Raw genomic sequence first — 26,223 nt, 5'->3', positions numbered from 1 at the left:
GTTCAACGCCGTCTCGGCGGATGGTGATGCGGCGTGCAGCTACCACCCCTTGGCCAGAGAGGCCCTCAACGATCTCTGCCTCAGACGTTTCAAGTAAGTCATCCTCAGAGATGACTCCCTGTACGGTGTTCAGCTTGCGATGAGGTGTTACACTGACTTTGTAATCTGCGACGGAGTTCAAAGCTAGGAGAGCTTCACTTTGTTGTTTTGTTTTAGTTTCGACAAGAAGGTCACCTGATGCCATCTTTTTGGCATTAAAATTTATTCCAATAATACCTTCAAGCACCTTTGATACGAGAAAGGGGGATAATTTTGCAAGTGGCTTTTCGTCCTCTGAGTGAAGTACTAGAAACTTTGGGAATTTTATAAATTCAATACGCTGTGCAGGATGGTCTTTTACTTCGGTGCGGACCCTTTTCAGGGCCCGATCAGTGTTTTTTTGTTTGGAACCCATAAAGATGGGAAGGCAAGTTCAGTGCCCGGGTGCACCGCCCACCACGGAGCCCAACAAGGGGGTAGGTAATGTGCCATAGCAAGAAAGGCTTGGCTGACACAATTACACTACCAGTGCTGCCCGGGCACTATGCCCTAGTGTGGTTGCAGGGACAGGACCTGTTTCCACTCAAGGTTGGCCCTTGCCGCCTAAGAAGGTGAAGAAGGAAGGAAGAGAGTGTAGAAGAAAAGAGAAAGAGGTGGGAGGAAAAGTGAAAGAAGGAAGAAGAGGGTAGAGGAGGCGACTGACTGAATCATCCTGGTCGGGCCAAGCCAGGACACCCGTCTACGAGAAGCAGAGGTCGAAGCGGTGTATTGCCTCGCCCGGGGGGCCCCGAAGGGTCCAAACATACCCCGGGCTCAGCTCAACCACCAGGGTCCCCTTTTCCCCGGACACGGGTTAAGCCACGCACAGCCAGGCGTGGGTGGGTAAACCCACATGGCTCGGGGTTCGCGGTGGCGCCACTCACCAAGCACCTACCAAGGCAGGTGCCCCCTGAGTGCGGGTGTGGTGGTCCGCGTGGCTGGGGTCCGTGGTGGCGCTACTCACCAAGCACCTAACACCGAAGGTGTAGGCGCCCCCTGCGGGGTACTATGGTGTGGGAAAAAGTACATCTATCACATCTTTTGTCAGCCGTTTATGCGTAACACCATACAAATAGCCCGAAGAAAACCGAGTTGTTAAAAATTGATAGGCGCCAATCATTTCTTTTAGATACCCGCGTACGCAACCACTCACACTTACGTAGGACGAAACAACAAACTCAGGAGGAATACTGTGTAGCCTTGCTTGAATGAGCGTGCGTAAAAATGGGTCTTTCTGGTCCCGAAGGAAAATAACTCTGCTGACAAGCTGTCTCACGAACAGATGCTAAAGGCCTAGACCCCTAACGCTGACTCGTCGAAGAAGATTGGTTCGGCTCTTCTTCTCCCATACTGAGCTCCAAATAAAACAGCGAACACACGATGGACTCGCTGAATGTTGATACGTGAGAAATGTAACACCGGTAACACGTACCAAACTTTTGCTGCAAGAAACATGTTACATTAGATATATGAGCAAAAATTGATAGCCCATTGCCTCCCCACTTTTTCGCCTTAGCGCGCAAAGCCCCAGTTTCATTACGCCAATTCTCATCAGTACCGCGATAGTGATCTAAAGGTACACCAAGATAACGAGATGGCAGGTCAGACCTTACAACGCGTTCAAGACCATTCGGCTTGGAAGGCCAATCGCCGTGCCAAATCAGCAAACACTTCTCAAAGTTAACGGCGCTACACGTATGTTCGCGAAACAGTCCTGTCAATTCTACGGCTTTCTTTACGCTTTCTTGGTTAACGCCAAAAATCGCCACATCATCTGCATATGACAAAATCCGCACTTCAGTAGATTGTAAATTAAAACCTCTAGTTAAACTACTACGAAAAATGCTTAAACGAAAAGGTTCAAGAAAAATACAAAAAAAAGCAAAGGCGAAAGTAGACATCCTTGTCTCAAAGAAGAAAAAAAAAGACTAATATGTTCACATGTGTTTGTTCATAAAAAGACGGGTGGTGCAATTTCGGTATGCCATACGTATTCCTTCACACAAAACTGAACCAACATTGACGTGATCTACAGGGTGATTCAAGCAGACGCCAGGCTTTTTAAATCGACCGCGAAATTCGGTTTCTTAACCTATCGGGCTACGACTTTGTGCAGCGTTGCCCACAGATGGTGAATTCTTTTTGTAAAATTTACAAAGAGCGATATTACCTGAAGAAAAAGTAAAGAAAGAAAAAGGCTTAGCTCCTATGGAAACCCAGCGACGCCACCGGTCTGCAAACAACACGGCGCCGATTCGCACGGGAGACAAGAGATGGCGCAAGCGGTCGCGACGCCAACTGCCGCAATCGAACGAGCACACGATGCCGAGAGCCGGCGTCTTTAGCAGACAAGAAACTGCAGTTTTTTGTTGTTACCGCGCCTGTTTTTGTTTCTGTGGCTGTCACCGCTGCGGAACGCACACCGCTTTTGAGTCGAAAAGATCGTCTGCTAAAGAGGCCGGCTCTCGGCGCCCGTATGCTCGTTCGTTGGCGGCGTTTGTTGCGCCATCTCTTGTCTCCCGTGCGAAGCGGCGCCGTGTTGTTTGAAGACGGGTGGCGTCGCTGCGCTTCCATAGCAGCTAAGCCTTTTTCTTTCTTTACTTTTTCCTCGGGTAAGTTCGCTCTTTGCAAATTTTACAAAAAAAAAAAACAGAACAAAAAAAAAAAAAAAAGACACCATTTGTGGGCAACGCTGCACAACGTCGTAGCGCGATAGGTTAAGAAACCGAATTTTCCGGTCGATTTAGAGAGCCTGGCGTCTCCTTGAATCACCCTGTAATATAGAACGGTCTAAGGCCTTTTCCAAGTCGACCTGTAGCATAGTGACTCTCCGTTCCATACTATCGCTACATTCGAGAATGCTCCTTGCCACATGAACGTTTGTAACCATACTTCGTCTTTTGATACCAAAAGTCCGGTGCGTGCTGACAATAACGCTTATCACACTTTGTATCCGCTGTGCTAATATTTTTATCAAAACTTTATAATCCACATTCGTCAAAGCTATTGGGCGATACGCTTCTACACTCGGGAGTTTCAATGGATGATCAATTTTTGGTATAAAAACCGTGCCGGTGCACAAAAAAGGTGGTAAAACTTTTACACTATACGCTTCGGAAAGTACATCATGCAAACAGGGGACAAGCTTGTCCTTGAACGCTTTGTAAAATCCAGCGCCCTAACCATCCGGACCGGGTGACTTTCCAGGTTTTAAATGGTTGATGGCTCGTTCTACTTCTGCCAACGATATGGGTTCTTCTAGCTTTTTTCTTCTTCTTCTTCTTCTTCCTCTTATTATTATTATTAATTATTATTATTAGTTATTATTATTATTAATATTATTATTATTATTCAGATATATGACATGCACGAGCTGTTCAAACAGCTTTCATCTTGGAAAGTCTTGTGCTGGTGTTTCTGCCAGTGAATTTAATGCAATGAGCTCCGTGAAGCGCGAACAATGGTGCTGTCACCTCTGCCGCCCGTCTGCAAACAAGTCGAATGCAGGAAGCGCGGGAGCGAATTCGCAGAGTGAATCTACGTCATTTTCCTCGCAGTTAGCAGAGGTTAACAACAAATTAAACCTGCTTCTTTTTCTCAAGAGCAGTGTCGACACGCTACTTCAGCTTCCTGCAAATGTCGAGGAGCTCCTGGCCATCAAATCCGCTGTAGACACCATGGAAAGGTCCATAGCTGAGGTGTTGGAATCCATTGCTTTTCACTCAGCTCAGTATGACTCTCTTTTAAAGAAAGTGTCTGAGAATGAGGCCGCTGTGGCTGAGCTGCAAACTGAGGTTGGGTCCTTAAAATCCACTTTGTCGGCCCAGTCACAGGAGATCCAGCTCCTTCGTGCTGAGCTCAATAACTCCGAGCAATTTAGTCGGCAGTCTAATCTAGAGATTCATGAATTTCCATGCAGCCCTAACGAAAACCTTCCATCCATATTAGATGACATAGCCCAGAAGATCGGCATACAAGATTTTCAGACCTCAGACATTGATACCGTTCATCGCCTGCCCTCTACTCGAGGAGCCACCCCGGTTATTCTGGTGAGGTTTCGGGCAGTGGAGACCAGAGAACGCTGGTGAAGCTCTCGTCGTTTATGGGGTCCCCTCGCACGTGAGAAAGAACAGCCAAGGCTATTCTTTAACGAGAACCTCACCCATGCGAACAGGCAGCTTTTCTGGAGGGCAAGGGCGAGGGGAAAACGAAAAGCAATATAAATACGTCTGGGTGAAAAATGCAAAGATCTAGGAAAAAGGACACAAGGTTCTACAGTCAGTCGCGTTAATTCTGTGGGTGATTTGGGACTGATTGTCTAATGAATATCGCTCCATCGTTCTCTAATTTCCAAGTCTTTAACTCGCTTCTTGTGGATTTTGACCTGTCTTCAGTTAATGCACTTAACCTTGCTCGCATTAATATTTGAAGTGCTCGGAAATACTGGGACCAGTTTTGTTTTACTGTGAATATTTTTTAAATACCTAGTGGATGTTTGGGTCTGGACGGAGACGAATTTACCAAAAGATTTAATTAGTCAAGTTTCACTGCCTGGCTACAGAGAATAGTTTTTTCATTCGTCCTTGCAGGACAGGAGGTGGTACTGCAATATTCATCAAAGATTCGTGGGAAGCTTTGAAACTGAATTTTACATTTAATCATACGGAATGTTTAGCCCTGAATATTTTTAACTCAAGATATTCCTTAACGATGGTCGCCTGCTACCGTCCCCCATCTGAACGCGTCTCCTTATTCCTGGAAGAATTGCGAGCATGTATGACTTGCTTGCAGGCCACGGAACAAATATGTCTGCTTGGAGACTTTAATATTGACACTCTAGATCCTACAAAGGCTGTTGTGTGCGACTATCTAAATATACTTGCTGAGTTTGGCGTTGTAAATTCTATCCAAGCCCCTACCAGGGAGGAACATTTCAATGGTAGCTTTGTCACTTCCTGTCTAGATCTAATTAATTTTCGTGCCCACGGCGTTTTAGTTAAATCTGCGGTTGTCTCACAAAAGCTCGCGGACCACTACTTCACGGCTTGCCAACTGCTCTCAAAGGATTCTGTCAAAACCACCTGTTCTAAAAAGAGACAAGTAAAAATTATTGATCGCAAAGCGTTTGACAAATCAATCGCATCATATGACTGGGACAATTTCTTGCGGTCATTTAGTCAACAGGATATTTATTCAAAGTTCATTCAGCTGTGGTGAACTTTTACTGACTGCAGTACAAAATAATTATCCTTAAAAAGCTTCGACCTGAACTCGCGTGGCTAAATGATGATATTATTGCCGCAATCAAATATAAAAAAAAAACTTTTGTGGACACACAGTCGACAGTCACCGAAGAACGAGGAATTGCGGATTAAATTTAAAATTGAACGTAATAAAGTAACCGCTATGATAAAATCAGCTAAGCGTAACTATGTGGGGACCTGCAGAAATATTCTTCCGCCTGGCGGAAAGTCCTCCTCGCCCTCTTTCTTTCTAGTATTGTAGCACCGGGAGACGAGGGGAAAGGTCCCCTTTTGCGCCGGCTTCTTCTGAGAGGATAAGCCGAGATAATCCCCTTTCTGAGCGACGGGCGATGGGTGCGGCAGCAGAGACCTCGTGACTTACAGGTATCTTCAGCTCTTATCGCGTAATCTGCCCTATTTTTTTTGGCTCTCGCCAAGCCTATCCCCTCGGGTGTAGGTTTTACGGAGGTGCAAGGCTGCGCCCTCGCAGTCACCGAATTTGAGCTTTCGAAGTTGTTTGGTTTAGCCCGTGGCGAAGCAAACGCACACTCTGGAGCTGCGATGCATCCCCGCACGCATTGAAGGAACGTTTCATAGATATTCTCGGTTGATCAAAGAGCTCAACACACATGCCCGAGATGTGGTGACTTGAATATGCAAGGATGACTTACATTTTCACAAAACATTCCATCTTCAATAAAACGGCTGATCATGCTCAACCCTGCCTCAAATTGGGATCGATGGAAAAGAAAACGATGTACCAGCGCGGGCATCTTGTCGAAGGTCTGTTTTCTAGCAGCGAGTACAAATTATTGTGTGCGTAACTCACACTCTATGATGGGCAACGAATGTAGATGACATTTATATTTACGCATCCCAACAACCAGATGAGGTGAGAAGCTAGCAGTGGTGTGTGTCGATACTAAAAAGTTTTAGTGGATCGTCTTTAGCTCTTGGATAACCGTACCTTACAACAATATATAAGCTATAACCTTTCTGTGAGCATTCTTTATCGAGTGCGGCTATCGAAGCGTGTCGTGTATTAGTTCAACGTTGCTTAAATCGATGCTATAGCGCGTGCTGCTCCTTTAAAGTATTTTAAAGCATTAACAAAATAATCAAATGTAGCCGATTTTTTTTAATATGAAACGCGTTTGTTATTTGTCGTTGCAAACTCATTTTAGGTATACTGCCACACAGTTAGCACGGACAAACTATCGGCGGTCTTTCTCATTTTGTTTTCTTAGAAGTGAATGATGTTTAGAAAACTGTTAATGCAACTATCCAACCTAAGTGGAAGAGCTCAGTGCTAGGCAATACATGTTGCTGGCAGAAATAGTAAAAAGCGCCGATGTCGCGTTCGGGCTAACAGTGCCACGTAATGCACGCATACCGCTACAAAATCAGCGCATTAATGCATAATATGGCAATGGATTTATTACACAATTTGTTTTAATACATGAAAGGATTTAAGAAAGCGTCACAGCGCCTTGATTATCACAGCTGACAACGAGTCACACTTATTAACGGCTTTGGCTTGCTTTATCAAGTCGTCAAAAGCAGTCATCTCCGTGGTTTCAAAAAAAGTGAGGTTCAGGCTTGATCGGAGTTTGCTACGGTTACACTCGTATGCTTTTTCAGTTCTATCTCGCATATACACGCTTCTTGCTCAAATAAACAGGGGCATCTGACTTTTCGTTCGTCTTGGCCTTTAGCGCGACTTTTAACAAGTTCTGAAACAGACAAAGCAAAAGTGATTTAATTAATTTAGCATTATAGGTTTTGCGAAATATTTACAAAGTTCGAGGTTCCCTAGAGTCGTCTTTTGTATTCAATTCCCCCTCCCCTCACCATCACTTCCTTTCCTCCAAATAAACAACGTAGATTATTGTATGAACCACCAGTAACAGAGCGTACTCGCAAAATCTCTATTTGGCGTAAGAAAGGCCTTGTTTAAATGTTCGAGCAATGAACTGGTCTTCTTACTGTGCGTGAAACAGCTAGCACGAACGCAATATTTACATTTTTACGCAAGGGTAATGCAGAATTGAGTGTATAAAAAGAAATTGATGCCTCGTAGGTTGGTGCCCAATGGAAGCACTCTTTACGAAATTGCTTGTATAAAAATAACTTTTCAACCATAAAAGCCAAACAAAATGACACAGCTTTTTGGGGGGCCACTAAATTTACTGATTCACTCCGTTAGCGTTGATTGTGCAGCGGTATGCCGACATTACGCGACACTGTTAGTGCAAACACGACATCGGCGCTTTTCGCTATTTTCCCCAGCAATGTATTGGCTCGCTCTAAAATCTACCGCTTAGCTGGGACACTCGCATTAGCCGCTTCCTAGACATCATTCGCTACTAACAAGAAAGAAAGAAGTGGGAAACACCGCCGATAGTTTGTTCGTGCTAACTGCGTGGCGTAGGGCAGCGGCGTAGACTTTCCATTTTCCTGAGAGGGGGGGGGGGGGGGGAATGCTGCACGTTAGCTTTTCGCCAGAACTGGAGATTGAAGCTAATGTAAGCACGCTTGGATTCCATTTCCCACGTATTTTGTCAATAAAGGCAACGTGGGCGTTATTTTGTTTACATGTCACTACTAGAAGCTCATTACATGGCGCGTAAACAGCATGTCGGTCGAAATCATAGCCCGGGAGGGGGGGGGGGGGGGGGGCTCTGCCCCCGCCCCCGGATCTCGTTAGGGGGGGCACGAGCCCCGATGCCCTCGCCCCCGTAGTCTACGCCTATGGCGTAGGGTACCTAAAAGTTTTTCACAATGTTAAATACAATTCAGTGTCACGTTAAAAAAAAAAAATTCTGCTTTTGCTTTAGTTTTTTTGAGACGCCACAAATACTTCGAAGTAGCGGCCCGTGCTATGGTGCCAATACAAGCAACCTTGAACCATAACACGGCACGCTAGACTCGCCAAAAAGGGGTTAAATATTGTCTTTTCTGCTCCATAGCCGTACTCAATAGGGAGCGAGTCTAGCTTACATTTCGTTGTGGGGTGGGACCGTACGGTTATCGAAATGGCTAAAAGCGACCCACTAAAACTTTCTAATATTGAATCCACCCTTGATGCCCTCTTACTTCAGGTGGTTGTTGGGAATGTGTAAATATGAATTTCATACATATTGCTGGCCATCATGTTCTGCGAGTTAGGCACACAACAGGGCATTTTAGTAAATCGTTTTCAAAGGCCCGCTCCACTTCAGGCGCGCGCATTCAGCGAATGCATCGAAGTCGCAGCGCGAGCTCTGCTAAATATAGCGTGGCCTCAAAACATATTCTGCTAAAGTTCTCCAATAATTTGTGCTCGCTGCTAGAAAACAGGCCTTCCACAAGATGCCCGCGCCCGGTACATCGGTTCCTTTTCCATCGATCCCAATTTGAGGTAGGTTTGAGCGTAATAAGCCGTTTCTTTTTTTTTTTTCTTTTTTTTTAAGATGGAATGTTTTGTGAGGATGTAAGTCATCCTTACATATTCAAGTCACCACATCTCGGGCATGTGTGTTGAGCTCTTTGATCAACCGAGAATATCTATGCAACGTTCCATCAATGGGTGTGGGGATGCATCGCAGCTCCCAAGTATGCGTTTGCTTTGCCACGGGCTAAACCAAAGAACTTCGACAGCTCAAATTCGGTGACCGCGAGGGCGCAGCCTTGCAGCTCCGTAAAACCTATTCCCGAGGGGCTAGGCTTGGCGAGAGCCAAAAAAATAGGGCAGATTACGCGATATGAGCTGAAAATACCCGTAAGTCACGAGGTCGCTGCTGCCGCACCCATCGCCCGTCGCTCAGAAAGGTGATTTTTTCGGCTTATCCACTCAAAAGAAGCCGGCGCAAAAGGGGACCTTTTCTCTCGCCTCGCCGTGCTACAATACAAGAAGAAAGAGGGCGAGGAGGACTTTCCGCCAGGCGGAGAAATAGGGAGTTTTCGTAGACCGCGCTACCCCCTCCGCTAAGCGTTCCGCAACGAAGAAGTCGCTACTGCGCCTGCGCGCCGATAGCCTTGACTGTGGAGTTCCTGCTATCGTAGCGGATTGCGGAGGGCCTTGCGGGACGGCGAAAACGATCTACGAAAACTCCCTAATATTTCTGCTGGTCCCCCTATAAGGCAAAATTAGTTGAATCCCGCTTTGACACCCGGGTAACTTGGTCTCTTGTGAACGAACTCCGTGATGGTCCCAGTGCTAGACGTTCTGTTGAGGAAACCGTGGCAAAGTATTTCCCGTGTAGTCCTCTCTCTGAAGCCAATGCTTTCAACATATTTCGGAAGGACCTCAAGCATATCGCGCGATAATGAAGTTGATCTCTCACTCTCAATCCTTCCAAATGTAGCGTCCACTTTCCTTCCAGAAATAACAGAGCAAGCTCTACAAACTTTGTTGTTCAGCTTTAAACATCGTCTGTCTCCTGGAATGGATGGTGTACGAATGTCCTGTCTGTGTAGAAATCACAACTCACTGAAAATACACTTCTACGGATGTTGAACGGTTTTATAGCTTCAGGCATAATTCCAGACGACCTTAAAATAGCAAGTGTAAAGCCTTTATTTAAAAGTGGAGATCACGGTAAGGTCGAATGCTATCGTCCTACCTCGATCTTGCCTTCGATAGCGAAGATTTTGGAAAAACATATTTTATAACAATGACTGATTTTATGGATAAATTTAATCTTTTTTCTCCACAGCAGTTTGGTTTTGTTATTGGAAAAGGCGCACAACCTCTGTTTGAGGACTTCTCAGATCTGCTGAACACGGCCTTTAAAAATAATCTTGTTACTTGTGCGCTTTTCTTATATGTTTCGAAAACTTTCGACTCTGTATCACACAAATTTCTTTTGCTTAGTGTTCAGGCGTCCATTTAATTCTCTGCTCAAAAACTTTCTGTCAAACCGAACACAGCTAGTTTCGATATCTGGACAATACAGTGCTAAAATACCTTTGGAATCTGGTGTGCCTCAGGGGTCTGTGTTCTCGCCTCTTCTTTTCAATATTTATGTCAACGACCTTTCCCAGGTAGTGAAATACAGTAAGGTATTTCAATATGCAGACGATGCCGTTCTAGTATCAAGTCATTAACATTATAGTAAGGCAGTAGAATTACTGCAGTTTGATTAAATTAAGATCATGGATTGGCTTTCGAGAAATGTCATTAGCGTCAACACGAAAAAAGACGCAACTAATTTGCTTTTCTAGTCCGTTTAAGAGAGTGATTTTAAACAAGCCAATGCTTCTGCACGCTGCAGACTGTGCTTCTTGTGAATGTGTGCCAGTAGACTACGTGAACACTACAGAATGCTTAGGAATTTATTTTGACTCTGATTTATCGTGGAACTCCCATCTTTTCTACATCATGAAGAAGCTGCGAGCAGCATCCTGCACCCTCTACAATATAAGAACATTTATCCCCATGTCAACCCGAAGACTCATTGTGCACGCACTCGTTTACATTGTGCTTCGATATGGAATAACCTTGTTGGGGCAGTGTACAAACCTATTAGAAACTAAAGTGAATTCTTTCCTAAAGGGCATCTTGCGTAGCGTGGCATATGGCTCCAATATTCAAACATCCGGCAACTTCTTTGACGATCTCTCTTTACCATCCTTTCGAGCCCCATTTCTCCATACCGTTATACTCCGACATTACTGGGATAATACCTTTAAGGTTCCCAACGTGGTTTGTCGTGACTTTCGCCGCGCCGCGCCACGCCACGCCGCGAATCAGTACTCATTTGGGGACATGCATTCGCAGTTATTATGTTCCAAACACCTTTAACAAACTCCCACCTCTGCTGAGTGACATCACTTCTCGTGGAAAGTTAAAAAGAAAATGGAAGACTATGTGCTCGTCTATAGGATAATAGCGTCCACCTTCAAAACTTTTCGTAATGAGTTTGTACTTTGCAATTCGTCTTTAACGATATTTACCTTGTCGCGTCTCTGAATCTCTGTAACTTTTTTGTAGTGTGTTTTTTTTTTTGCGTGTGTGTTTTTTTTCATTGTTATGTGTTTTGTAGATATTTTGTTGGGATCAGTCCTACAAGTCTTTAGGACTTTGACGGTCCCGAAGTGATACTTTGAGGACGTTTAAGCACCTGCAATAAATTTATTATTACTATTATTATTATTATCTTATTATTATTGTGTTCTTATATCGAAAAATATGACATAATATCGCAATCCCAATATGGTTTTGTGCCGGGACGTGGGACACAACATCTTCTTGAAGCATTCTAAAACGAGTTCAATTTTGGTTTTGATCACAACTTATTTATCTGCGTATCTTTTCTAGATGTCAGTAAGGCATTTGACACGATGTGCTATTCTGTTTTGCTTCAAACACTTTCCTTTCTCGGTTTCCGGGGACCATTCTTATCTCTGTTAAACAATTTTCTCCACGGTCGATCACAGCTTGTTTCCATCAATGGCATGCAGAGCATAAAAGTTTCCTTAAAAGCGGGGGTTCCACAAGGCTCAGTTCTTTCACCATTGCTTTTCAATATTTATGTTAATGACATGACTTTATCTGTTTCAAACTGTATCATTTATCAATACGCGGACGATACTCTTTTGCTGACGAGCCAAACCTGGTATACAAAAGCAATGGGTTTGCTCCAAGACTGTGCCCCAGAGCTAATGAACTGGTTTTCGAATAATCTAATTAATCTAAATATTTCGAAAACTAAGCTCGTTTGTTTTCACAACCCGCTTAAAGTTGTTGACCTAGACATTCCTCTCTTGCTGCACACGTCTCACTGTGTCCCATGCCAATGTGTCCCAATTTTTGTTCATACACTGAGAAGTACATAGGAATCACGTTCGATTCAGATTTTTCCTGGAACTCACACATATCAAAACTATATTCCAAATTAAGAAGCGTTTCCTGCCTATTATACCATATCAAGACATTTCTACCTTTTAATCTCAGGAAGCTTATAGCCCGCTAGTTAGCTTATGGTACACTCCGATACGGCGTAACAGTCTTTGGCAAATGTTCTGGATTACGGCAGGCCAAGATAAATACAATTATAAAACGAATCTTACGGAATGTTCAGTATAAACCTGCATCCTCGAATCACGATCTCTTTAAGGCCTTGTCCATGCCAAACCTGCAATCTTTGTTTTTTTGAATCAGTCGTGCTTCAACACTACTGGAATGATCATTTTAAAACCCTTCGTCCGAATATGAGACAATTACGAAAAATATCAAAGTTCCTTGTTCCCGCTTACTATACACGGTATGGTAAGAACATGCGGTCGGTCTATGTGCCTCACATTCTTAATTCCCTACCTCCCAGCTTATGTGACTTTACCTCAAGAAAAAAAGCTTAGAAGAGCGCTTCGACATATTGATATGACCGACGAATCCTTGTGAATATTTCATAATTATTTTTTTTCCCAACATTTTTTTAACAAGTGCGTTTTTTTACTGTTTTATAAGTTATTCTTTATTATTATTATATGACAGCAAAAAAAGACATCAAGATATTCACTGTCGCAAAAACTGGACAAGAATTTTCTACTACTCTCAATGGTAACAATGGCGAAAAGGGAGGCCAGTGCATTGTGTGCGTGTGTGCGTGTGTGCGCGTGTGCGCGCGTGTGCGCGCGCGGGTGTGTGTGTGTGTGCGTGTGTGTGCGCGTGTGTGTGCGCGTGCGTGTGCGCGTGCGTGTGCGTGTGCGTGTGTGTGTGTTATACATTTCTGACTTAACGGAGGGGGGAGGAACGTTAGTATGAATTTGGAACTGCTGTGAAAACCTAGTGATAATTCTGCTTTTTTTTTATCTAGAACTGATTCTTTTATTTTTATTCAATTACATAGCTGGTTTTGGCGTACAAGACCATGATGGCTCTGGCGAACCTGCACTGTGCTTTGATCATGCTCTTCCTTCACAATTTTTATTATTATTATTACTATAATAATAATAACAACAATCAATCAATCAATCAATCAAACAATCAATCTTTATTATACAGTGCCCAGGAACAATCCTGAGGTCTTGGTGCTAGTACACTGGTAAATAAATAAAAAAAAAATAAAAAAAACACTATACACATCTCCGCAGGAAAGAATAAGATACATTTTTAAGCATAATACTATGGGTAGTGAACGAGTAATGAGTAGAATAAAATAAAAACGAGGCAGTAACAGTAGAAACGGAACACAAGACCGTAGGACAACAAGTGCACCACCAGGAAGAGCGGCAAGCAGATGACGAAATTCAGACAAAACAGAGCCATTCAGCGATGCTCATCCTGCACGGGCAAGTTTTTAATAGAAAGGACAAACGTCCTAGCAAGGGTGGAAAATATCAAGTCTTTCAGAGTAATGATTCGAACGATGTGCCATTCTCTCAATTGGGTTTACCGGACTAAACGTTCTAGACACATAAAAAGATGGCCGAAGACGAGTAGGCACATGTGGGACCCTAAGGCACAGCTCCGATAACAGGCTCGGAGGATTGATGAGTCCATGCAGCGTTTTAAACAAAAATAGTAAGTCCGCGTTCTCCCGACGCCGGTGCAAGCTAAGCAAACCAACACGCTTTAAAGCAGACTCACATGTTAAGCAGTGAACATCCTCTTTTATGTTGCGATGTTTAAAGATAGAAACAAAATTTTTTTTGCACACGTTCGATCACCAAGGAGTGACTTTTAGAAATTCCATTCCAGACAACTGAAGCATATTCTAACTGCGACCTGGATAGCGAACAGTATAACGTGATAAAAGCAGTTGGGTTTTCGAACTCCCTGGTTAAGCGAGAGGCAACGCCCAACATTCGCAATGACGAGTTAACCACCCTACCAACATGATCAGAGAAACGCAGCCCAGAATCAACCATGACTCCGAGATCTTTCATACACTTACTCGAGACAAAGTCTCTCCTTGAATATTATATGCAAAAGGGATATTGTGAGTTTTCCGAGAGAGCGTCATGACCTTGGTTTTGGACGGGTTCAAGAATAGGTCGTTTTCAGAGTACCATCGGTAGAAAGAACATGCATCTTCCTGAAGCTTAGCACAATCATGTTCAGTAACTATTTCTCGATAAATTTTTATATCGTCAGCATATTGCAAAAATGAATAATTTAAAACAGCAAAAGAGACGTCATTTATGAAAATTTTGAACAGAAGGGGTCCTAATAATAATAATAATAATAATAATAATAAAATTATTAACAATAACAATAACAATAATAATAATAATAATAATAATAATAATAATAAACATGTATTCAGGACACATTCATAAAAGCATACAAGAGTGTGGGGGCAATCAAAGCCAAAAAATGACTTGTGTGATGCCACCCAAAAAATTTGAGAAAAAAAATTTTTTATATGTCCACAAACAAAGCAGTGTAAAGTTCGTCAAACACACATCCGTAGAACAAACTGAAAAACTTTAGGATGTACAAAACTGAATCCGTAATTATGCAGATACACACTGATACTAACAAATAAGCACACGCTAGGCGACATCTCATCCCAGTAGGTGAAGTCTCAGCATTCTCTTTAGTTGACGCAGTGAATTCACTTGCAGAATTTCAGAAGGCAGATTATTAAAGAGTTCAGGGACGTAAAATTCGCGTGTACAACGTCCATAAATTTGTTCGGGCGAAAGGTATCTCGAAAGTCTCTTGAATACGAAGCGAACGAAGAACAACGTTTTTTCTTTTGAATTGATCTGTCCAAAAGTCTCGTAAGACAACAGTTTGAATAAAAAGTGTTCGGAGACAGGGAAATTGTAAATGTTGAAAAAAATCAGTACCATCGGGAAGTTGCCTGCCATAAAAAACACTTTTCAAAATATTTTTTAATATGCAGTAAATTTTTTCATGCCAGAAGCCGGAACAGTTTCCAAACACCGTAGCGCCATACCGTAACACACTATTGCAAGAGCATGGGTGACTAGTCTGCGAACTGAGAGAGGCATAAGTGATTTTGTATTATATAGCAGACAACAAGTACTCCTCAATTTTTTACAGAGGGACGTGAGTTGAGGATTCCGAGTTAAACCGCAGTCGAACAAAATTACTAAGTACTTTACAGATTCAACTTAAACTAAAGGAACACACTTGCAAGATACACAGTTTGAGTTATGTAAAATGAAAGGGAAATCAAGACGCACATATTTAAGAGGATTATGAAAACAAATAAGCTTAGTCTTGTTTACGTTAACGTTCAGAATATTTCGTTGAAACCAATCCTAGACTACAGTTTCAGCGCATTGCAGTGAGCGGGCAGCATCTTCGAAGTTAATATGTCGAGTAACAATTACAGTATCATCTGCATGTTGATAAAGTTTAGCTTGGGAAAGAAAAGTAGAAATGTCATTAACAAACAAATTAAATAGGAGAGGAGAAAGAATTGAGCCTTGAGGTGCGCCTGCCCTTGATGTTGTACGCGGGCTCCGTGCCCCAGCTGCAATTACAAGTTGTGAGCGATCTGATAGGTAGTTTCAAAGAAAAAAAAAAAAAAACGGACCACGAAATTATAAAGCTTCTTCAGAAGGATTGAATGGCTAACGGTATCGAAAGCTTTAGTTATATTTAAAAAGAGATCAGAGCAAACAAGGTGTTTTTCAAAACCAGAAAATAATAAATCGGCAAAATCTTCAAGCAATGGCTGGGTTCCCTTTCCTTGAACAAAACCAAACTGACTCGGTGCAATGACATTATGTACATCTAGAAATGATGTCATGGTATGAAATACATGTTTTTTAAGAAGTTGCGCAATAACTGGAAAAACAGAAATCGCGCGGTAATTTTCAACCTTACTCCCTGCGCCGAATTTGAACAAGGGCCGTACTATAGCAGTCTTTAGTTCGTCTGGAATAATGCAACTCGTAATAAAGCGGTTCAACATATGAAGAAGTACATTCTTAATAACCCCATAATTTCTACAAAGATCAGTAACTCGAATGCCGTCGGTGCCTGGTGATTTTGATGGTTTGAAACTGGATAACAATGAAGAGAGATCTGATTCTATAATAGGCGGAAGGAAAGCGGAGGCTGTTACAACATTTTCGAAAGTCATGAAAGAATCTCGTGTCGTACCTCAAGAGGTCCCAGAAATACTGTTAAAATCCCTTACAATCATTGACAGATTAAAGCCAAAGAACCTTTTTAATGCATTATCGATTGAATTTCGGTAGGAGTGACCACAAAGTTCGTTGACGAGAAGCCACGTTTTGCGCATGTCTGAGCGAAATTCTGAGAACTTTTTACAAAAGTATCTTCGCTTAGCTGAACGAATCATCGCTGTAACCATATTTCTACAAGTTTTGAAGTGTGATTTAAGCTCTGCTTTGTTAGGAGTGCGCCTATGCCGAGCCCAATGTTTATTTTTTTCTGTTAGTGCTGCCAGTATATCTGCATTCAACCAGTAGTGGTGAGGCCGGCGTTTTTTAACGCATATTTCATTTCTGGAGGAGGCATCAAATGCCTTCAAAACCTGCACAAACTTTTGGTAAATATCAGTGGATGTAACTGATTGGAAAAAGTCGTTTCAGTGAAAGCAAGAAACAAGGCCATCAAACTTAGAGGAGTCAAAGACGGATATTTTTGTACCCGCCACGCTATTCAGGGGTGAAGGACTATCACAGAACCAACGGCACCCAACAAAATAGTGATCAACTAGCTTCTGTGTAATAACCGCTGATAGGAATTTTGTGAACAAGTTCTTTGATTAATGTGGTTTAAGCACGAAACAACCAACCTGCCCAAGAGAGTCTCTTCTCGAGTGGGAGCTGTTATCAAGTTGATATCCCATTAGCAGAAAGAGCGTTGAGGTAGGTGCATACTGAGGACTTTGACGGGGTTAAGGTATCAGTGTTAAAATCTCCTAAAACGCATAAATGATCGTAAGTTGCAAACTACCAAAGTGCAGCATCAAACTCGTCCAAAAACATTGGACGTTTTCCGAAGGCGGTCCATATATTGCTAGAATACAGACAGAGTTAATCGAATTCGTGATATGGAGCGCAATACATTCAGCATGACTGAAGGTTACTGCAAGGTGAGTGACGGACCAGGTGTCGCTAACAAAAACTGCTATCCCTCCATCCAAACGAGATGGTCGAGTGGTGAATATGCTAGTGTATCCTGGCAGAAAAAATTAAGTTGTCGCTTCTGCTACAATATTAATTTCAGAAAGAATAAAAGCATCAACTAAGGGGCAAATTTCCTTGCAAATTATTTTGAATTAATTCCAGTGCTTATTGAGGCTCCTAATATTCACATGTATGACTGTACAAAACGTCTCTTGTGGATCTTCAAAAAACTACAGAGACGGTTAAAGTCTGACACTTCAGCAAAATTCATCGTGAGTCTATACAATCTTGTCAATGTCGGCTAGCTGGTTGATACGCACCAGCTTCGAATTCTCGCTTTTTAGGCAAATATTTTGGCCCTTTTCACCCATACGAATTTATAGCCTTGCGCTTTACCTTTCTGCCTCGCTTGCCGAAACAGTTCTTTGTTTGTTCGAGTGAGGTTGTCACTGAAGTAGAGCTTAGGTAGGCAACCCTTATGTCTTAGCAAACGAAGTGTACCTCGCTTAGCCATCCAAGTTTCCTTCATTTTAACTGAAGAAAACCGAACTAGGACTGTGGAATTCCGTCACGTTTGGCTGGCAAGTGATGAATTTCCTGGATGTCAGAAGGCTGAAACGAGTTATCGATTGAAAGCTTACTCGCAAGCTCAGATATATGTAGGCAATCAGGTTCTCATCAGAAAAGTATGTCAAACCGTGCAGCTCTAAGTTTGGAAGACGAGAGTACTGCTCACTGTCATTTTGTTCAGCTTGAATCCGTGAGATCTCTGTAGCTTGAGACCGAACTGTGGCTTGGAGGCCCGAGATTTCATGTTGAAGAGTTTTCACCGCTGGTTCATTAGACGTTGCCAATTTCAGGAGAGAGTCATATTGTGCAGAGAAGAAGTCAACCTACGCTTGGAGTTCTTTAACTGTTGACTTGGGTTCCTCAACAGTAGGTTTCAGCAGGAGAAGCTCATCAAACTTGGCGGGGATCGTTTGCAGCGAATCGACGCTGACTTTCAGGGAAAGTAAGGCTTCCAGCTTCACATTCACTGATGCCAGCTGAGCCATCAAAAAGCCCGTTTCCAGGGATGAACTGCATGGTGGTGTACTGGCACCCCCTTGGCTATCCTTGCTGCGACATGATCTGCAGATCCACTTGTCTTTCTTTGCGGTGCCCATGGTGGTAAACGTCAAATCGCAAACACCGGAGAAGAGCTTTCCAAGATGGTAAGCGCTCGTGCAGTTCGCACGGACCAGGTGCTTTCCATCGGCCTGAATCACTTGGGCGGATTTAGCGCACTCAACCGTTGGGACCATGGGGATCGCGGCTACAGACAGATCGTAAAAAATTCACGCAGGTGGAGGTGGGGAAAAGCCTACTTAGAGACTGCGGGCCGCCGTGCGATGTCATAACTCACCGCGAAGATCGTCTTGCTAGGGGAGCTTCCGTTAGGCGAGGCCGCGAAAACCTGGTCGAGTGACCGCTGAGGCCTAACCGTGAAGCCGAGGTTATTAAAAAGGATGTTGGCTTAAGCAGGATCGATTATTAATAAATAATAATAATAATAAATAATAATAATAAATAAATAATAATAATAATAATAATAATAATAATAATAATAATAATAATAATAATAATAATAATAATAATAATCAATCAATCAATCAATCAATGTTTTTATTCGTGCCCGGGAACAACCTTGCGGTCTTGGTACAGGTGCACTGTGTTAACATGTAAGGCAGAACAGGGTATAAAGCAATAGTACGGACAACACAAACAACGGACAAGCCCTAGAAAAATACACTTAAAAATTATAAAAAGTAAACACAAAGTCACAACACACGATAAGCTTAATGGTACTACCGCCAACACCAATTGCTAGAAAGAAAGAAAAAAAAATGCATTCAAAGTGGGGAATTTCGGCGTGAACGCCGCAAGTTAGTGCATACAGTTCAAATTTAAGTGATGGCCTTTAACGTTTTTACAAACTGCAGCGTGTTATTGTTAAATATGTCGAGTGTTTCAGAAAAAGAAGAATTATAAGTATGCCCAAGTCTGGACACAGGATCGTGGAGGTTGAGTAGACGCCTGTTGCAGAAGGACGCATTTTGCCTTGTTGTTTTTAGAGGAATTTTTAAGAGTACTCTTGACGTCAATACCGTGCAATCAGTGACGGCGTGGACAAGTTTGTATAAAAATAAGATATCGGCAAGTTCTCTCCTACGAAGCAGGGTAGGTAGTGCCACGCTACGCTGAACAGGGACAGGGACATCAGTAGTGGTGGGCACAATGCGCGCTGAGCAACGATGTCTATAGATGGAAAGAAACTTGTTCTGAACCCGTTGTATTTTCGAGGAATTTGTGGCACAAATTCCATTCCATACAACAGAAGCGTATTCAAGCTGTGGTCGACACAATGCACTGTAGAGTATAAGAAATGTGCAGGGGTTAATAAATTCTTTAGTGATGCGGCACGCACTCCCGAGCGTGCGTAGAGCTGCGTTCACGATGTGATCCACATGACTGGAGAAGTGTAAGGTGCTGTCAAACACCACGCCAAGATCTTTGATTCTGTTCATACGTTCCAAAAGGTCTGTCTGAATAACATATGGGAATACAATGTTATGTGTCTTACGAGTGTACGAAATAATAATAATAATAATAATAATAATAATAATCAATCAATCAATCAATCAATCAGTGTTTTTATTCGTGCCCAGGAACAACCTTGCGGTCTTGGTACAGGTGCACTGTGTTAACATGTAAGGCAGAACAGGGCATAAAGCAATAGTACGGACAACACACACAACGGACAAGCCCTAGAAAAATACACTTAAAAATTATAAAAAGTAAACACAAAGTCACAACACATGATAAGCTTAATGGTTCTATCGCCACCACCAATTGCTAGAAAGAAAGAAAAAAAATGCATTCAAGTGGGGAATTTCGGCGTGAACGCCGCAAGTTAGTGCATACAGTTCAAATTTAAGTGATGGCCTTTAACGTTTTTACAAACTGCAGCGTGTTATTGTTAAATATGTCGAGTGTTTCAGAAAAAGAAGAATTATAAGTATGCCCAAGTCTGGACACAGGATCGTGGAGGTTGAGTAGACGCCTGTTGCAGAAGGACGCATTTTGCCTTGTTGTTTTTAGAGGAATTTTTAAGAGTACTCTTGACGTCAATACCGTGCAATCAGTGATGGCGTGGACAAGTTTGTATAGAAATAAGATATCGGCAAGTTCTCTCCTGCGAAGCAGGGTAGGTAGTGCCACGCTACGCTGAACAGGGACAGGGACATCAGTAGTGGTGGGCACAATGCGCGCTGAGCAACGATGTCTATAGATGGAAAGAAACTTGTTCTGAACCCGTTCTATTTTCGAGGAATTTGTGGCACAAATTCCATTCCATACAACAGAAGCGTATTCAAGCTGTGGTCGACACAATGCACTGTAGAGTATAAGAAATGTGCAGGGGTTAATAAACTCTTCAGTGATGCGGCACGCACTCCCGAGCGTGCGTAGAGCTGCGTTCACGATGTGATCCACATGACTGGAGAAGTGTAAGGTGCTGTCAAACACCACGCCAAGATCTTTGATTCTGTTCATACGTTCCAAAAGGTTTGTCTGAATAACATATGGGAATACAATGTTATGTGTCTTACGAGTGTACGACACGACTTTCGTTTTAGAGCTATTTATCTTCAGGTCATTCTCCCGGCACCATTCTTCAAAAGCATCAACATCTCTCTGTAGCAAAACACAGTCTCGGTCTTCTCGTACCTCCATGAACATCTTAATATCATCGGCGTACTGAAGAAATGAGGAGTGACGAATCACAGTCGAAACATCATTAACAAAAACTGAAAACAGAAGAGGTCCGAGAACGGAGCCCTGAGGCACACCCGTTGTCGCCTCATAAGTAGCAGAAAATTTATTATTCGAGCTAACAAAGCACTTCCGGTCACGCAAATAACTTTCGAGCAATGAAAGCAATGAGTTGTGAATATCTAGCTTTGACAGTTTAGCCAGTAACATCTCATGATTAACAATGTCAAACGCTTTGCTCAAGTCAAAGTAAATCACATCAAGCTGGCCTCTGTTAGCGACGGCGTGAGCAGCGGTTGACATAAAACAGGCGAGATTAGTTGTGGTCGAGCGACCCGCCATAAATCCATGTTGGTTAGGGATAAGATAACGCTTGAGATTGAATGACAATATTTTGTGTAGTGCCACTTCGAGGAGCTTCGAAAATGTGCAAAGAAGAGATATAGGTCTGTAGTTCGACACATTTGTTTTTGGACCGGACTTATGCACAGGTACAACAAGTGCCGTTTTCCACATGGCGGGAAAGACCTCATTCTTTATGCAGTTGTTAAAAATCTGTACTAGAACAGGAATAAATATGGCACTGTATGCCTTCAAGAGGACTGACGGAATACCATCATGGTCAGAAGACAATGATGGCTTCATTTTTTTTACACACTCATGCAGTAGCTCCTCGTCAAAGAGTGCAATACAGGATGCCTTCCCAGAGACAGCTGGCGCGGCAGTAGTTGAAGGGGTTGGATGATGCTTAAAAACAGACTGGAAGTGGCGTGCAAAAATTTCACAAACATCTGTCGTCGAGTTTCCCTGTGAGTCCAGCAGGGTGATCTCTCCTCTACCTTTTGTCTGGGACCGAGAGCGAACATACTTCCAGAATTCTTTGGGATTTTTAGTTAGCTGCAACTCGACGGAATCAGTGTACGCCTGACGATCACGTTTAAAAACTTCCTTGCAGAGAGACCTAAAGCGCCCAAATTCTGATTTTAATTCGGGGGTATCGTTCTTTTTAAACTTTCGATGAGCGCGCAATTTCTTATTCATTAAAGTACGTAATTCGTGCGAGAACCAGAAGGGAAACTTTGAGCCTGATGTTTTACGCAACGGGATGAATTGATCCATTCCCTCTCGGACGATTCGAGTGAAATCGCGAACCTGTTGATCAACGTCAGAGCACAGGATAATTGAGGACCAGTCGTAATTGGAGAAATGATCGTACAAACTAACATAATCTCCAGCGCAAAAATTATGTCTATTCCGTTCAGGATGTCTCCGTGAACAACGTCTCATGCCCTGTCGGACAGGTATACTAATCTCCAAAGGGGGGTGATATCCGTCGGGGGGAACCAAGCCTGACGCACCCTCAGTTACATCTATGCAGTCAAGATCCGAGAAGCAAAGATCAAGCATGTTGCCCTGGGTGTTCGGGATACAGTTATATTGTCTTAAGTTCGTAAATGATGCGAAATTAAGCAAGAGATGAGATTTTTGAATAATATAGTAATTTTTTGAGGACGCAGAGGCTGTTTCCCAACATACGTTGGGGACATTAAAATCGCCAAGAACCATAAATTTAAATTTTTCAAGGGCGTTGGTTGTGCGCTCAATGCCTAGTAGACATTGGCTAAAATCATCAGGAGAGGTGTCAGGGGGCAAGTAATAAGAACCCAGAAGGATACGCTCGCCATTAGCACACTGTAGCTCTACCCACACTGACTCAAATGATGTCTCGAGATCTGGACGCCTAACGCGTTGTAACGAGGTATCAATTGCTATCAGCACCCCACCCCCTGTCTTTTTCAATGTAGAGAATGCGCGATCGCGTCGAAATACTGTGAAATTTGGTGGGAAGAGATCAGATGAAGAAATATTCGAACAGAGCCAGGTCTCGGTTAGTACAATAATAGATGCATGAGTTAGGGTTACGTTAGAAAAAAATTCATTAGCTTTTGTGCGGAGACCTCGGACATTTTGATAATAAATGTCTAGTTTAGGTATCTGTTTCGGCATTATTGGAGAAAGGTGTTGGAGATACCGCTTGATAGGTACGGCTGTCAGTCAGCTGGCCTGTGAACTCCTTGAAGAGGCTTCCCTCTGGCCAGAGGAGGGGATCAAAAAGTTTCTCCATTAATAATAATAATAATAATAATAATAATAATCAATCAATCAATCAATCAATGTTTTTATTCGTGCCCGGGAACAACCTTGCGGTCTTGGTACAGGTGCACTGTGTTAACATGTAAGGCAGAACAGGGTATAAAGCAATAGTACGGACAACACAAACAACGGACAAGCCCTAGAAAAATACACTTAAAAATTATAAAAAGTAAACACAAAGTCACAACACACGATAAGCTTATTGGTACTACCGCCAACACCAATTGCTAGAAAGAAAGAGAAAAAAAATGCATTCAAAGTGGGGAATTTCGGCGTGAACGCCGCAAGTTAGTGCATACAGTTCAAATTTAAGTGATGGCCTTTAACGTTTTTACAAACTGCAGCGTGTTATTGTTAAATATGTCGAGCGTTTCAGAAAAAGAAGAATTATAAGTATGCCCAAGTCTGGACACAGGATCGTGGAGGTTGAGTAGACGCCTGTTGCAGAAGGACGCATTTTGCCTTGTTGTTTTTAGAGGAATTTTTAAGAGTACTCTTGACGTCAATACCGTGCAATCAGTGACGGCGTGGACAAGTTTGTATAAAAATAAGATATCGGCAAGTTCTCTCCTACGAAGCAGGGTAGGTAGTGCCACGCTACGCTGAACAGGGACAGGGACATCAGTAGTGGTGGGCACAATGCGCGCTGAGCAACGATGTCTATAGATGGAAAGAAACTTGTTCTGAACCCGTTCTATTTTTGAGGAATTTGTGGCACAAATTCCATTCCATACAACAGAAGCGTATTCAAGCTGTGGTCGACACAATGCACTGTAGAGTATAAGAAATGTGCAGGGGTTAATAAACTCTTTAGTGATGCGGCACGCACTCCCGAGCGTGCGTAGAGCTGCGTTCACGATGTGATCCACATGACTGGAGAAGATTAAGGTGCTGTCAAACACTACGCCAAGATCTTTGATTTTGTTCATACGTTCCAAAAGGTCTGTCTGAATAACATATGGGAATACAATGTTATGTGTCTTACGAGTGTACGACACGACTTTCGTTTTAGAGCTATTTATCTTTAGGTCATTCCCCCGGCACCATTCTTCAAAAGCATCAACATCTCTCTGTAGCAAAACACAGTCTCGGTCTTCTCGTACCTCCATAAACATCTTAATATCATCTGCGTACTGAAGAAATGAAGAGTGACGAATCACAGTCGAAACATCATTAACAAAAACTGAAAACAGAAGAGGTCCGAGAACGGAGCCCTGAGGCACACCCGTTGTCGCCTCATAAGTAGCAGAAAAACTATTATTCGAGCTAACAAAGCACTTCCGGTCACGCAAATAACTTTCGAGCAATGAAAGCAATGAGTTGTGAATATCTAGCTTTGACAGTTTAGCCAGTAACATCTCATGATTAACAATGTCAAACGCTTTACTCAAGTCAAAGTAAATCACATCAAGCTGGCCTCTGTTAGCGACGGCGTGAGCAGCGGTTGACATAAAACAGGCGAGATTAGTTGTGGTCGAGCGACCCGCCATAAATCCATGTTGGTTAGGGATAAGATAACGCTTGAGATTGAATGACAATATTTTGTGTAGTGCCACTTCGAGGAGCTTCGAAAATGTGCAAAGAAGAGATATAGGTCTGTAGTTCGACACATTTGTTTTTGGACCGGACTTATGCACAGGTACAACAAGTGCCGTTTTCCACATGGCGGGAAAGACCTCATTCTTTAGGCAGTTGTTAAAAATCTGTACTAGAACAGGAATAAATATGGCACTGTATGCCTTCAAGAGGACTGACGGAATACCATCATGGCCAGAAGACAATGATGGTTTCATTTTTTTTACACACTCATGCAGTAGCTCCTCGTCAAAGAGTGCAATACAGGATGCATTCCCAGAGACAGCTGGCGCGGCAGTAGTTGAAGGGATTGGATGATGCTTAAAAACAGACTGGAAGTGGCGTGCAAAAATTTCACAAACATCTGTCGTCGAGTTTCCCTGTGAGTCCAGCAGGGTGATCTCTCCTCTACCTTTTTTCTGGGACCGAGAGCGAACATACTTCCAGAATTCTTTGGGATTTTTAGTTAGCTGCAACTCGACGGAATCAGTGTACGCCTGACGATCACGTTTAAAAACTTCCTTGCAGAGAGACCTAAAGTGCCCAAATTCTGATTTTAATTCGGGGGTATCGTTCTTTTTAAACTTTCGATGAGCGCGCAATTTCTTATTCATTAAAGTACGTAATTCGTGCGAGAACCAGAAGGGAAACTTTGAGCCTGGTGTTTTACGAAGCGGGATGAATTGATCCATTCCTTCTCGGACGATTCGAGTGAAATCGCGAACCTGTTGATCAACGTCAGAACACAGGATAATTGAGGACCAGTCGTAATTGGAGAAATGATCGTACAAACTAACATAATCTCCAGCGCAAAAATTGTGTCTATTCCCTTCAGGATGTTTCCGTGAACAACGTCTCATGCCCTGTCGGACAGGTATACTAATCTCCAAAGGGGGGTGATATCCGTCGGGGGGAACCAAGCCTGACGCACCCTCAGTTACATCTATGCAGTCAAGATCCGAGAAGCAAAGATCAAGCATGTTGCCCTGGGTGTTCGGGATACAGTTATATTGTCTTAAGTTCGTAAATGATGCGAAATTAAGCAAAAGATGAGATTTTTGAATAATATAGTAATGTTTTGAGGACGCAGAGGCTGTTATAATAATATAATAATAATATAATATTTATATAATAATAATAATAATAATAATAATAATAATAATAATAATAATAATAATAATAATAATAATAATCAATCAATCAATCAATCAGTGTTTTTATTCGTGCCCAGGAACAACCTTGCGGTCTTGGTACAGGTGCACTGTGTTAACATGTAAGGCAGAACAGGGCATAAAGC

Source organism: Ixodes scapularis, unplaced genomic scaffold (assembly GCF_016920785.2).
Source record: "Ixodes scapularis isolate PalLabHiFi unplaced genomic scaffold, ASM1692078v2 ptg001545l_1__unscaffolded, whole genome shotgun sequence".
In the NCBI taxonomy this organism is placed as follows: domain Eukaryota; kingdom Metazoa; phylum Arthropoda; class Arachnida; order Ixodida; family Ixodidae; genus Ixodes; species Ixodes scapularis.
This window is presented reverse-complemented; position numbering follows the sequence as displayed.